General features: G+C 42.7%; 1 pseudogene; it reads left to right on the top strand.

Moving 5' to 3' along the window:
- Positions 1–1,598: 1,598 nt before the first annotated feature.
- Positions 1,599–2,440, top strand: LOC119801235 (annotated as a pseudogene).
- The last annotated feature ends 12,176 nt before the right edge of the window (positions 2,441–14,616 follow it).

The raw sequence follows: 14,616 nt of genomic DNA on the forward strand, positions 1-14,616 counted from the left end.
TCAAACTCACAGAGACCCACTTGCCCCTGCCTCATGGATTACAGGTGTGGATTACCCACCTGCCCCTGCCTCATGGATTACAGGTGTGGGTCACCACACCAGCTGATATACAATATATTTTAATAGTCTGTCTTTTATTTATCCATTGGCAGTTTCACACGTGTGTAACAATGTATATTAATCCTCTCCGCTCCCAGACACCAACAAGACTTCCTCCCATACTCCTTCTTTTTGAAACCCACTGAGTCCCATTAGTGCTGCCTGGTGGGATGTAGTGATCCTGTTGTTGACCTTCTGCTGGTCTTACACATGTAGCCAGAGTTGCTGTGAGCTCATGAGTGCAGTAACCATACCATGTCCAAAAGACAGCATGTCACAGCACTCTTCCCCCTCCTCGGGCCCTTTGATTCTTTCCACCTCTTCTTCTGTGACGTCCCTTGAGCCTCACCAGTGAAGAGATGGTGATAGGAATGGACTCAACAGTCACTCAACACTCTGACTAATTAAGAGTCTCTGCCTTGACTGCTAGCCCTGCAGAGGGAAGCTTCTCTGGCCAAGGTTGAGAGGAACACTAACCTCCAAACATAGATGGTTAGAAGGCAGTTTAACAATATAACCATTTAGCAAAGCAACATTATCCTAGATTATCCCCTAGGGTCTATGAGATCCCAAGTCACAGACTTCTGACCAAGTGTAAATTCCCTCCCGCAGAGCAGGCCTCAAATCCAACCTTCACGCCCCTATTATACCAGTGGGCAAATCGTGCCTGGAAGGTCAGTGTTGCAGAAAAACAGCACACAGTAAGTTAAAACCCACTCATTTCAGAGAATTGGTACTCCTCTTCATACGGGCCAGACACTGGAATGCCACCAAGTAAATGTTTACGGGCACAGCTCAGATATTGTCAGCGGTTCTGAACTGAGATTTTCCTTCGGGATTTTCATTTGCCATGGCAGTGCCTGGTCTCTTTTTTTATTTAATGTCTTTGACTCTCATTCCTTGCCATTGGATGTGTTCTATGCGATGTCACGTGTCCAGTTCTCTATAGGGCAGTAAACTGTCTGTGTGGTCCTCTTCACTGGCCTCTGAAGATTCTCAGTTTGTTGACTTTGGAATTTAGCTTTTCAAATATATTTCCACATAAAGAGCAGGTTGTCTAAATAATAAGGTTGAACGAAGGTAAAATGGTCCTTAAATGTCTTTGGACACTGGTTTCTCTAACCAAGACCACTAAGCATTGTTCCAACCTTCCTTTCCTTTTTCCTACTTGGCAGGAGCCCAAAGCTATCCTATGCTTTTACCCCATAAAGTCTGCATCTTAGGTTTGAAAACTGGACACCTTGTACCCATGTGCTCACGTTCCTAAGACACAAGTGGAATGTCAAGCCCAGGGACTTCTCCATTCTCACAAACATTTAAAAGTTCCCTGTGCTAGAATCTTTATAGTCAGACAGTTTTAGGCATCAGGAGATGCCTCTGAAAGCACATGGGACATAGTCATTTCAGTGGGGAGAAACAATGTTACCTATCATATAAGGTGCAAAGCTGATTTATAAGAAACTAAACATGGTGGCCCTCACTGGATCACAGAGGACAAAATGAAGTTCAATCCCTTTGTGACTTCTGACTGAACCAAGAACCTCAAACAGCATTTCAGTGCATGGTCTTCTCCTCTTTCCAGAGAGATGAGGCAGAAATACAGTGTTTGATCTCTGCCCATTTGAAAGGAAGATGAAGTTCAGGTTGTCCAACTACAAAGGCCAGCAGGTTGGCAAAGTGGTCCAAGTGCACAGTGAGAAATACGTCATCTACACTGCGTGAGTGCAGTGAGAAATAAGTCATCTACACTGCCTGAGCGCAGTGAGAAATACGTCATCTACACTGCATGAGCGCAGTGAGAAATTCGTCATCTACACTGAGTGCAGTGAGAAATTCGTCATCTACACTGCGTGAGTGCAGTGAGAAATTCGTCATCTACACTGAGTTCAGTGAGAAATTCGTCATCTACTCTGAGTGCAGTGAGAAATACGTCATCTACACTGCATGAGCGCAGTGAGAAATACGTCATCTACACTGAGTGCAGTGATAAATATGTCATCTACATTGCGTGAGTGCAGTGAGAAATTCATCATCTACACTGCGTGCAGTGAGAAATACGTCATCTACACTGAGTGCAGTGAGAAATTCGTCATCTACACTGAGTGCAGTGAGAAATTCGTCATCTACACTGCGTGAGCAATGAGAAAAGGCTAATAGCACAACTGTCCACGTGGGCATCCACCCCAGCAAGGTGGTTAGCACCAGGGTAAAGCTGGACAAAGACCACAAAAGATCCTGGAAGGGAAGGCAAGTCTCAATAGTAGGAAAGGAGAAGGACAAACACAAGGGAGAAACGATTGAGAAGATGCAGAAGAGGTGTCTCATATACAACTTCCGTTAAAGATGCTTACTTAAGTTTCTTTTTAAAAAAGGAAGAAACAAACCAAATGTGAATTGAGTGTCCAAGAGGATTGTGAAGGACCCAATGTCTTTAGTTGAGAATCACACAGTGCCTGAATTTCACCAGTGACAACAATGAAATCAAGAGTTATCCCTCACACTGGCAGTGGATGGTGCACGCCTTTAATCCCAGCACTCAGAGAGGCAGAGGCAGGTGAATCTCTGTGAATTCAAGGCCATCCTGGTCTACAGTGCAAGTTCCAGGACAGCCAGGCTGCACAGCAAAACTCTGTCTTTTAAAAAAAAAAAAAAAAAGTATCTGTAACATGAGGAGCGGGCTTGTTGGGGTTTCTGTCCTGCCCGGTTCCCGCAGCCGTTAAGCCCCAAAGAAAATCACACAGAAAGTCTGCATTACTTATAAACTGATTGGCCCATTAGCTCAAGCTTCCTATTAGCTCTTGTAGCTTATATTAACCCATTATTCTTATCTATATTAGCCACATTGCTCAGTACCTTTCTCAGCCAGGTAGATTACATGCTGCTTCTTCAGTGGTCTGGGTAGGAGTGCGGGAAGAGCTTCCTTCCCAGAATACTCCTGTTATCATCACCCAACCTCTACTTTCTGTCTGGTTGACCCGCCTATACCTCCTGACTGGCCAATCAGCGTTTATTCAAAACATGATTGACATAATACAGACAATTCTCCCGCACCAGGTATCCCACATTGTTGAGGTTCAGTGGCACCTCATTAGCTCCATAGAAATAGTAAGTTCCCTATTTTCATGGCCTTTAGATGTAGACTCTGAAGACACACACACACACATACACACACACACACACAGAGAGAGAGAGAGAGAGAGAGAGAGAGAGAGAGAGAGAGAGAGAGAGAGAGAGAGAGAGAGAGAGAGAGAGATTTGGCCTATTATGTATTTTCAGCATTCACATTCTTCCCTATAATATGATGGAGTGTTCAAACCTTTACTCCTGTGACTTCAAGTGTTTTCCAGTGAGGAGCCCATAGATTTGTTCTTTGTAATGCAAATAGACAAATATGTTGTGTGGGGGAAGCAGAAGAATGAAGTGAATGAGTAAAGTCCTGAGAGAATGTGCGCTGTTGGCATAGGCACAGCCATATCAAGGATTCCTAGCCTTAGACCCATGGGAAAATAGACCTTCCGTTATGGTTCATGTGTGGATGTTAGCAGTGTGGGCAGAAAATGTCCACAATAGCTTTCTCCCTCTGGATATTCATGGCCTGACGACTGTTCCTGCACATAGCCTGCTCCTACCAAGATTAGCTACACCGTCTCCTTGATCCAGATGCATACCATAAGTCCTGCCTCCTTGTGCCTCTGTATGCAAGAAACTCTCTATTCAACTCTGTATAATAAACGCGCTGAGTTTCTGATACTGCAGTTTCTCCATGAGATAGCCCAGTCTACTCAAACCCAGCTCTTCTATGTTCACTTGTCTGTCATTTCCTCATTCCTGTATTGTCCCCATTCAGGTCCATCCCTGGAGCCATACTGAATGCAGCATGAGTTGAAGTTTTTAATATGATTGCTTAGATCATCCCTACCCTCTGCCGTGAAAACGACCCAAATCCGATAAGGGCTTTGTTAGTTAAAACTTCTTGTGTCCAAGTGGGACGTCCTGAAACTGAAAAGCTTCTGTAAGGCAAAGGATATAGTAAAAAAGACAAAATGGCAGCCCACAGAATGGGAAAAAGTCTTTACCAATCCCACATCTAATAGAGGGCTGATCTCCAAACTATATAAAGAACTTAAGAAACTAGACACCAAAATACCAAATAATCTAATTTTAAAATGGGGTACATAGCCGGGCAGCAGTGGCGCATGCCTTTAATCCCAGCACTCGGGAGGCAGAGGCAGGCGGATCTCTGTGAGTTCGAGACCAGCCTGGTCTACAAGAGCTAGTTCCAGGACAGGCTCCAAAGCTACAGAGAAACCCTGTCTCGAAAAACCAAAAAAAAAAAAAAAAATGGGGTACAGATCTAAACAGAGAATTCTCAACAGAAGAATCTCAATGGCCGAAAGACATTTAAGAAATTACTCAACATCCTTAATTATCAGGGAAATACAAATCAAAACAACTCTAAGATGTTATCTTATTCCTGTCAGAATGACTAAGATCAAAAATACTAATGACAGTTTATGATGAAGAGGATATGGAGTAAGGGGAACGCTCCTCTACTGCTGATGGGAGTGTGAACTTGCACAGCCACTTTGGAAATCGGAATGGTGGTTTCTCAGAAAATTGGGAATCAATCTACCTCAAGACCCAGCATTACCATTCCTGGGCATATACCCAAAGGAAGCCCAGTTATACCACAAGGACAATTGATCAACCATGCTCTTATCAGCATTATTCATAATAGTCAGAACCTGGAAACAACCTAGATGTTTCTCAACAAATCAATGGATAAACAAAATGTGACACATTTTTGCAATGGCCTGTTACTCAGCTGAAAAAAAAACAATGACATGCAGCAAATGGATGGAACTAGAAAACAGTCATCCTGAGTGAGGTAACCTAGACCCAGAAAGACAAATATGGTATGTACTCACTCACAAGTAAATACTAGATGTAAAGCAAAGGATACCTAGGCTTCAGTCCACAGCCCCAGAGAAGCTAAGTAACAAGGAGGGCCCTAAGAGGGATTTATGGATCATCCTAGGAAGGGGAAATAGATGAGCTCTCCTGGGTAAACTGGGGGTAGGGGTGGACAGGTAGAGGGAATGGGATGGTTGAGATGGGGGAGTGACAGAGAGAGAGAGAGAGAAATGAAAGATATCTTGATGGAAGGAGCCATTATGGAGTTGGGGAGAAACCTGGGCCTAGGGAAATCCCCAGGAATCCACAAGGATGACCGCTGCTCAGACTCCTAGCAATAGAGGAGCGGGTGCCTGAACTGGCCTTCTCCTGTAATCAAATTAGTGGCTACCCTAATTGTCATCATAGAAGCTTCATCCAGTGACTCATGGATGCAAACACAGAGATCCACAGCCACACACTGGGTCAGCTACAGGACTCGGTTCACAGACAGGGAAGACGGATTATATGAACAAGGGGCAGGGCGGGTATGGGTGGAGGTCAAGATCATGATGGGGTGATGTAGGAGGGTCTTCTATCTATCTGTTGCTTTCATTGGTTAATTAATAAAGAAAACTGCTTGGCCTGATAGGTCAGAACATAGGTAGGCGGGGAAGACAGAATAGAATGCTGGGAGAAAGAAAGCAGAGTCAGGCAGACACCATGAAGCTCCTGCCTGAGATGGACGTAGGTTAGGATCTTTCCCCCGTAGGCCACGACCTCGTGGTGACATACAGATTATTGGAAATGGGTTAATTAAGATGTGAGAGTTAGCCAATATGAGGCTAGAAATAATGGGCCAGGCAGTGTTTAAATGAATACAGTTTCCGTGTAATTATTTCGGGTAAAGCTAGACAGGCGGCAGGACACAGCCTGCTTGCCTCATCACTACAATGGGGAAACCCGCAGAGACAGCTGATCCGAGCTAGTGGGAGCTCATAGACTCTGGTCCCTCATCTGGGGAACCTGCATGGGACTGAACTAGGCCTTCTGCATGTGGGTGACAGTTTTGTGGCTTGGTCTGTTTGTGGGGTCCCTGGAAGTGGAATCAGGATCGATCTATCCCTGGTGTATCAGTTGGCTTTCTGGAGCCATTCCCAAAGTAGGATGCCTTGTTCACCCTTGATGCAGGAGGGAGGGACTTGATCCTGCCCCAACTTGATATACCATGATTTATTAACTCCCCACGGGAGGCCTTGACCTTTCTGAACAATGAATGGGGGTAAGGGGAGGGTTAGGAGGAGCAGGAGAAGGGGATGGAGGTTGTTGACAGAGATTTATTCCCCACCCTGGCCCGCAGCTGTTCCATCCTAAAGAAGGTCTACATTAATTATAAACTGGTTGGCATATTAGCTCAAACTTATTAACTCATATAACTTACATTAACCCATAATTCTTGTCTGGTTAGCCACATGGCTTGGTACCTTTTATCAATGAGACATTCTCATCTTGCTTTCTCTATGTCTGGATGATGACAACAGACTGACCTTTTCCTCTTCCCAGAATTCTCCTGTTCATGTTGCCCCACCTATACTTCCTGCCTGGCTATTGTCCAATCAGCATTTTATTAAAATAATACAAGTGACAGGATACAAGATCATTGTCCCACACCAGAGGGTGAACTATGGTTGGTATGAAAATGAATAGAAGATTTAAATAAAAATTTTTAAAAAGGGGGGAACCTAACCATCTACCAATGTCTTAAAGTCCCCCAAATACTTGTATCCTATGACATAAAAACTTATATGAGTAGTTTAATTACAAATAAACCTTTCCTGTGCCAGTATATTTCATTAAAAAGGTGTGGTGTGAGCCTGGTCTACAGGAGCTAGTTCCAGGACAGGCTCTAAAAAAGCTGCAGAGAAACCCTGTCTCGAAAAACCAAAAAAAGAAAAAAGAAAAAAAAAGGTGTGGTGTGTATGTGGTGTGTGTGTGTGTGTGTGTGTGTAGTTAGTATGGGTATCCCACAATAATACAGCTTTTTCACATGTTGAATATATGCGTGGAACCAAATCAAAAATTTTTCTACTAATGCCAACCTGTGTACCAGCTCATGTATTAGCTTCTAGTATGCAATATCATAGTCCTCACTGATAAGGTTTTGTTTTTTTTTACATTTATTTATTTATTTGCTTTGTGTGCACCTGCACAAGTCACGGTGCATGTTGCAGAGGTCAGAGGACAACCTGCAAGAATTGATTCTCTCCTTCTACCATGTGGGTCCCAGGGATTGAACTCAGGTTGCCAGGCTTGACAGTGAGAGCCTTTATCTACCGAGCCGTCTTGATGAGCTCTTATTTCTCACTTCAGAGGTGATAAAATTAGTGCAAAAAATGTTTACCTCCTGAAAGCTACCTCAAGGTAGACTCCACATAGCCTTATGGTTGCACCGAAACTGTAGCTCACTCGCAGGCTGAGATGCCCAGTTTTGCTCATGAATATACGTAGCTGCTTCTGCAGGAATCTTGCAAGGGCACTGATGGACTAATGGAGCCTACACTGTGGATAAAAGCTGGCAAGTTATTCCCCAGGACAGCACAGGATTTCTCTCCACTTACAATGAGTAAGCATGCCTGTGTTCGCGTCTCTGGTTCTAAATAGAACTAATCTTTTGTTTCCCAATTGTACGACTGAAAAATATCTCTTAATCTAAAATTTCTTTGTCTATTGACCTAATTGAATATCTGTAGAAGGAAGCGGCGGGGCTGCGTCCCGCCACCTGGTCGCCGGCTAGCTTTACACCCGAAATAATTACACGGAAACTGTATTCTCTTAAACACTGCCTGGCCCATTATCTGTAGCCTCTTATTGGTTAATTCTCACATCTTCCTTTAACCCATATTTAGTAATCCGTGTAGCACCACGAGGTGTGGCTTACCAGGAGAGATCTTAACCTGCGTCCATCTCAGAGAGGAGAATCATGGTGACTCACTATGGCGACTGCCTGAAGTGTCTCCCCAACTCTCCCAGAATTCTGTTCTGTCTATTCCGCCTACCTAATTTTCTGTTCTCTTAAAGGGCCAAGGCAGTTTTCTTTATTAATAAACCAATGAAAGTAACATAGACAGATAACTCTCCTCCATCAAATATCATTTTATAAACTGGTTGACCAATCTTTTTTTTAATAAAAAAAATAGTCATTCATATACTTGGGTTTTTCTGTTGCACTCTTTCGTTACAGATCAAATATTTTAGATCTGAATCTTTTGTTGAATATGTTATGACTATGTTTTTCATGTAGAACATAATGATATTGGTTTAATTTATTGCTTGTTAAATATGCCTTGTCTATAGAAGTTTGAATTTCCAGGTGTAAAATTGTTTTCATAGTTTTGGATTTTTGTTTTTTAGTAAGAAAAGCTCTTTAATTACATCAATATTTTCTTAGTTGTTTATCTATGTTTCTTTTAAATATTTGTCTCTGGGGTATGTTTTTTATTCTTTATGAAGTCAGAATCTAACTTTAATTTATTTTCAAAATTAGGGAGCAGATATCTTTTATCTCGGGGATTTGAAACAGCACCTTTACTGCTGACTAAATTCCCTTATATTTGAGTATGTCGCTAACAATTTTATTATCTATCTGACTTTCTCCCCAGTGACACACCACTTCAAGTATTATAATGGTGTGGTTTGTTTTGAGAATTTCTTTTTTCAGTTTTTTTTTCTTTTAAAAAATGAATACATTTTTTTCTCAAATCTTCAGTACAAAAAAAAATTTTTTTTGGTTTTTCGAGACAGGGTTTCTCAGCAGCTTTAGAGCCTGTCCTGGAGCTAGCTCTTGTAGACCAGGCTGGTCTCGGACTCACAGAGATCCGCCTGCCTCTGCCTCCCGAGTGCTGGGATTAAAGGCGTGCACCACCACCGCCCGGCTTTCAGTACAAATTTGATAAATCATCAAGGTATGTTTAAAAAATCCAGCTGGAATTTTGATGAGGATAACTTGACCTTACCAAATGATGTTAGAAAAATAAAAGGCTTGAACATTTTCTCATCATCAAAATTCCTTGTTTGGGAGTTATGTTCTTTGACTTTCAGAGTTTATTGTTTTCTTCGTATGGCTCTTGACTATTTCTGGACTTTCCTGAGGAAGTTTTAGTTTTGCTTGCTTTTGTCAACGGGTCCCACATTTTCTTACATTTTCAGGTTGGTGTAGATGAAAGAAAGTCATAGTTCCATGAGTGCTGGTGTCATGTGTGGGACCGTGATTGGTGCTAGTTGTGACCTTTGGTGTTGGCAGGAGCTTGTTGAGCAGGCAGCAGAAAGACAGTGCTGTATTAGACTTAAATTAAGCCATTTGGTAGAAACCAACTGAGGAAGCCAAAGGAACCAAAGCATTTAGCTGGAGCTTCCGAGCGACAGAGGGTTCCAAGCAAAGCAGATCTGGAGAAGTACGACTTTTGAAGAGAAAGTGTGCTTAATCTGTTTAATTGCTTTATTGTTTTAGTAGGCTTTTTTGTTTGTTTGTGGTTGTTGTTGTTGTTGTTTTTGAGTGGATTTTGGAGAACAGGGTTTCATTTTGGGCATGTAAACCCAGTTAATAACTTTCTGGAATTTAACAGATTGCCTCTTTTAAATGACTAAAAGTGGTTATCTGAAGGACAGATGTTGTTTTGGTTATTTGGGTCAGACCACATAGATGGCCACAGATCCCCCCCCCTTTTTTTTTTCGAGACAGGGTTTCTCTGAAGCTTTTTTAGAGCCTGTCCTGGAGCTAGCTCTTGTAGACCAGGCTAGCCTCGAACTCACAGAGATCCGCCTGCCTCTGCCTCCCGAGTGCTGGGATTAAAGGCGTGCGCCACCACCGCCCGGCACAGATTCCCCTTTTTCAAAAGCTAATTGAGACTTTCAGAGATTACTCTTCAGTACTTAAGTACTCTTAGGCACTTTCGTTTTAGCTGGCTCGTTTGTGGAGATGAGTTAGGAACATTTCCCTCTCTTTTGACAATTCTCCCTGTAGAAGTGTGCTGTTCACAGTCCAGTCTTTGGAGACTATGGCCTTCCTGATCACAAGGACAAGTGACTTACCACAGGTCCCATAGTATCCTGGGTCTTGGTTGAGCCCAGAGTCAAGGATCAACATATTGGCTATTCTTTCGGTGACTTATTGCCATTGGTGAGAACCTCTAAGCTTCAGTAGCTAAAGGCTCTGATGGTTTTAACAGTTTGTACTTTTAACTTTTGGGTAATATGTAAGTAAAGCTCCGTTTAAATAAAACTTGATTTTTTTTTCTTGTTATTGTTGTTGAACTGTTTTCTCAAGTGGTTAAAAACCTAACAAAGTTAGCAAAAACACAAGTGATTATCTTTATTGGACATACATTTTTATATTTTTAAGTCAGTTTTTGTCAATGTTAGCATGAATAGATCAATATAACCTTAGGAATTTTAATAACCTTTAGTCATTAACCATATATTCTCTAAGTCTCATCCTCTATAAACCTTGCATAACTCAGATTTTCTGTTACTTAGCTTTATACATCTCGGGGGAGCCGTTTTTGCTTTTACTTTTCGGAACAAAAATCTTATTATATAAAATTTACCTTTACTTAAAGTATTTTACCCCTTTAATCAAAAATGTAATCTTCTATGCATACCCTTCAATATCTCCCTTGCTTACTTGCTGTGTTTTAATTTTATTTTATTTTTTTTTGTAAAGAAAAGTTGAGTCGAAATTACATAGTGGCACAATGTAGCAAATTAAGATTACCTGTACATGTCTGGTTGAATTTATGAGGTGCTCTATCTGATTTAGAGAATTAACTCCAAAAAGAAAGCTGCTGTGTGGTGATGAAGGGGTAACCACAGACTGCTCCCCCTAACTCTATAACGAAACAGCAATAACAACAACAACAAAAACCCCAGCTCCAAAATAAAGACATCACGACTTGAAAACAGTTTAAAGGTGCCAGGGAGATGGCTTAGTGGTTAAGTCCTTGCCAAAAAAAAAAAAAAAAATCTGAGGGCTGGAAACCACGTAAATACCATGTGGGCATGATGGTCTGCCTGTAGTTCCATTCACAGAAGGCAGAGATGGGATGTCCAGAGCAAGCTGGCTAGCAACACTAGCCATACCTGCAAACCCTGGCTTAACTGAGGTAGAGAGAGAACAAGGTTGCTTCCCAGCCTCAGACCCAGGCCTCCACTGTTGGGATTTGAATTACGTGAAGATATTCTGAATTTGTGACATGGGCATGGGATGGTCTGATGTTTCTACTTCTCAAGAAAGGAACTTGGAATGTTCTCGACATGTAGGAAGGAACACAGGAATGCCTGCGGCCTTCCTCAATTTCTGGAGAGTAGCTAGGGTAAATGATGTTCTCGTATCGCACACGTTTCTTTGAAAACAAATAACTTTGTTGTGCTGTATATAACCTTGACCATGCTGGGCCGTGAAGCAGGCTTCTCTGCTGAACTGTAAACTAAGGAGCTGTAATAATAAAAATGAGCCTTGTCGTGCTAATTACACTCAAGTGCTTGCTGCCGTGGTCCCCTACTGTCCCACTCCAGTTCCTCTGGCATTGATCAGGAGAGCCAACTTGACCAACCTCTCCCACTGCGCACTCACGCCCATCCAAGTGTCAGCACACTCACACACACACACACACACACACACACACACCTCACATGCATACCATACAGCATACAGCATGAAAAAGTAAAAGCCATTTCCAATAAAGATTATTATTGTTCATCTCGTAATATAAAAATGAAATGAAAAGTTCAACTGAAGAAAACTCATCCGTTAGAAAAAAAAAAAAACTTCAATCAATAACCGCCTCAGTTTCCCCAGTTGGTTTATACTAGATGTTGTGAGCATCCAGTTTAATAATGTTGCCTCTACCATTGCCGTTCTGTTGTAAGGCTCACGTGGAACACTGTGAACTCTCGGATGGCAACTCCAGCTGGCTGTCTTAGTGGCTCTTTGCCAGTCGATTTCTGTTAGCTATTTTGAGCAATCACTTTGATGGTGTTTCTCTATTTATCCATCTCTCATTATTTGTTCTTTTACGTTGGTTTACTTTGTACTTGACATATTCACTCATCCGAAAACAAAAGTATAACTTTCGTAAATCATTCTCTGGACCATGCACTTTTAGATTCTTTTTCTTTTTTAAAAGACAAGATTTATTTAATTTTTATGCACATGATTGATTCGCCTGTATGTGTGTGTGTGTACCACGTGCACGCTTAGTATCAGTGGAGACCAGAATAGGCCAAGAACAGAACGAGCTCTTAACCCTGAGCCTTCCCTCCAGCTCCTCTCCTTCTTGATTGATCCTGTTACGCTTACTTTGGTTTTTTTTAATTTTATGAGCATATACAGTGATCATCCTACTGTTCTCTCAAACTTAAACCATGCTATTGCCTCGGTCAGCATCTTGGGGACTGGCTTCTTTGTCAGCAGCTGCAGGACTGGAGTGTTCCCTGGCTTGTTCTGGCTTTTGCATTGCTTTGGTTCCCACAACTTTCCTGTATCTACAAAGCCAGTAGCATAGCATCCTGGAGCACAAATAATTAAAAACCCAGAGACAGAAATTGGGGTTTAACCCAAAAACCAGAGAAGCAAAGCAGCCAAGCCACTAGAGAAGTTTTACCTCTCCCAAGGCTGGGCGACCGCAGACTGAACAGACTAAGCTTCTCTCTCCTCCCATTTTATAGTCTCTCTAGTGCTGGGATTAAAGGCATGTGACTCTCTAGTACTGGAATTAAAGGTGTGAGCCTCCAACACCTGGATTTGTTTCTGCATTGATCTTGCATATCCCAGGGCAATCTTGAACTCATAGAGATCCATCTGACTCTTGTCTCCCAAACCCTGGAATTAAAGATGTGTGTCACCACTGCCTTACCTCTAGGGTTTAGCCTTGCCTCAGGTCTTCAGGCAAGATTTATTTATCAAGATACAAATAATTGATCAGAATAATCTCCACACCTCAAGCATTTAGCCTTCTCACAACTGTGAGGTTCTTTTTGTCTTATAAGTAACGCTCAGGTTGTGGGGAGCTGGGATGTGGACCTCTGAGGATCATGTTTTCGCTTACCACGGTGTCTGTAATGTGTCTCCCTGTGTCCCGCCCCCTTCTCTGAGGAACCAAGTACCTACAGCAGGCATGGACTAGGTATTGCGCTTTGTGCACGTGACTTCTGACCTTGTAACTGTTGCCAACTTTACTACTCTAACAAATAAGTTTCCCAATATTAAGTCAGATCTCATCCCAATCCGTGCGTGTGAAGAAACTGACTCCAGCAGCTATCTCAGTCAAGACTCAAACGCATGCCAGTGTGCACAGCTACCACCGTAAGAGAAGCGGCCTCCAAAGGGGAATATCTATTGAATGATTGTAAGCAAAATGCCCACTCGTCAAAAAGAATTAGGAAAAAATATGAGCGTATAGTGGGAGCTAGAGAGATGACTCAGAAGTTAAGAAGACTTTCTGCCCTGACAGAAGACCTGGGTTCAGTTCCCAGCAACCAAACGGCAGCTCGCGGCCATCTATAACCTTCTACTCCAGGAGATGAGGCACAGTCAAAACATTCATACCCCTAAAATAAAGATAAATCTTTTTTTTCAAAATAATTCACTGGGGGCTGGAGAGATGGCTCAGCGGTTAAGAGCATTGCCTGCTCTTCCAAAGGTCCTGAGTTCAATTCCCAGCAACCACATGGTGGCTCACAACTATCTGTAATGAGGTCTGGTGCCTTCTTCTGGCCTGCAGGCATACACACAGACAGAACATTGTATACATAATAAATAAAAAAATAAATGTTTAAAAGAAACAAAAATAATTCACTGTGGTAAAGCTATTGTTTTGACCTCTGCAGAAAGTCTGAACACACTCATTTTGGTTAGTCTTCATTGTCAGCTTGACTGGCTTTAGAATCACCTAAGGGATTGGCAGCACAACCTTAGGTGTGTCTGTGAGAGCATTCCCAGAGAGGCTTCAGTGAGGGGCGACACCTACCCTGATCATGGGCAGTTCTGCCCAGCAGGCTTGGAGGCTTTATCCTCCTGTTATGTGGTGCAGTCTTGTGGATTCCCCCCACGCGTGTTTGCTATGTTTCCATATAATTTAGATCACATACTTGGCAGGAGGCTTCCTGAGGCAGCAAAATGACTCTCCGAATCAATGACTTATTTTATGAATTCATTTTAAAGCAGTTGAAATAAACCACGTGATAGTCAAGTTACAAAAAGCGATTCAACTGACTTACAAACGTGGACCAGCAGGTGTTAGGCGAAAACGGACTTCAAAGAAGTGGGGGGGGGGGGGGGGAGGCTGAAAGACAAGTTGCTAAATAAGAAGTGAAAATAGCCTCAGGCAAGGGCAGCAGCGTGTGGAGGCTGAGAGCCCAGGCTTGAGCTAGGCTGCGTGGCGGGGGCGGGGGGGGGGGGGGGGGGGGGGGGGGGGAGTGGTTTGGGTCGCCAGCCTCCCTCCCTTTCTCTGCCGGTCGCCTCCAGCAGGTTACTTAGCCTCTTTTCCGACTGCACTTTGGAGGTGATCATAGTAGTCCCTGCCTCCTGGGTTGGCTGAGCTGATTACATGATTGATTTCCTATAAGCCA

This window comes from Arvicola amphibius, chromosome 14 (genome assembly GCF_903992535.2).
Source record: "Arvicola amphibius chromosome 14, mArvAmp1.2, whole genome shotgun sequence".
Lineage (NCBI taxonomy): Eukaryota > Metazoa > Chordata > Mammalia > Rodentia > Cricetidae > Arvicola > Arvicola amphibius.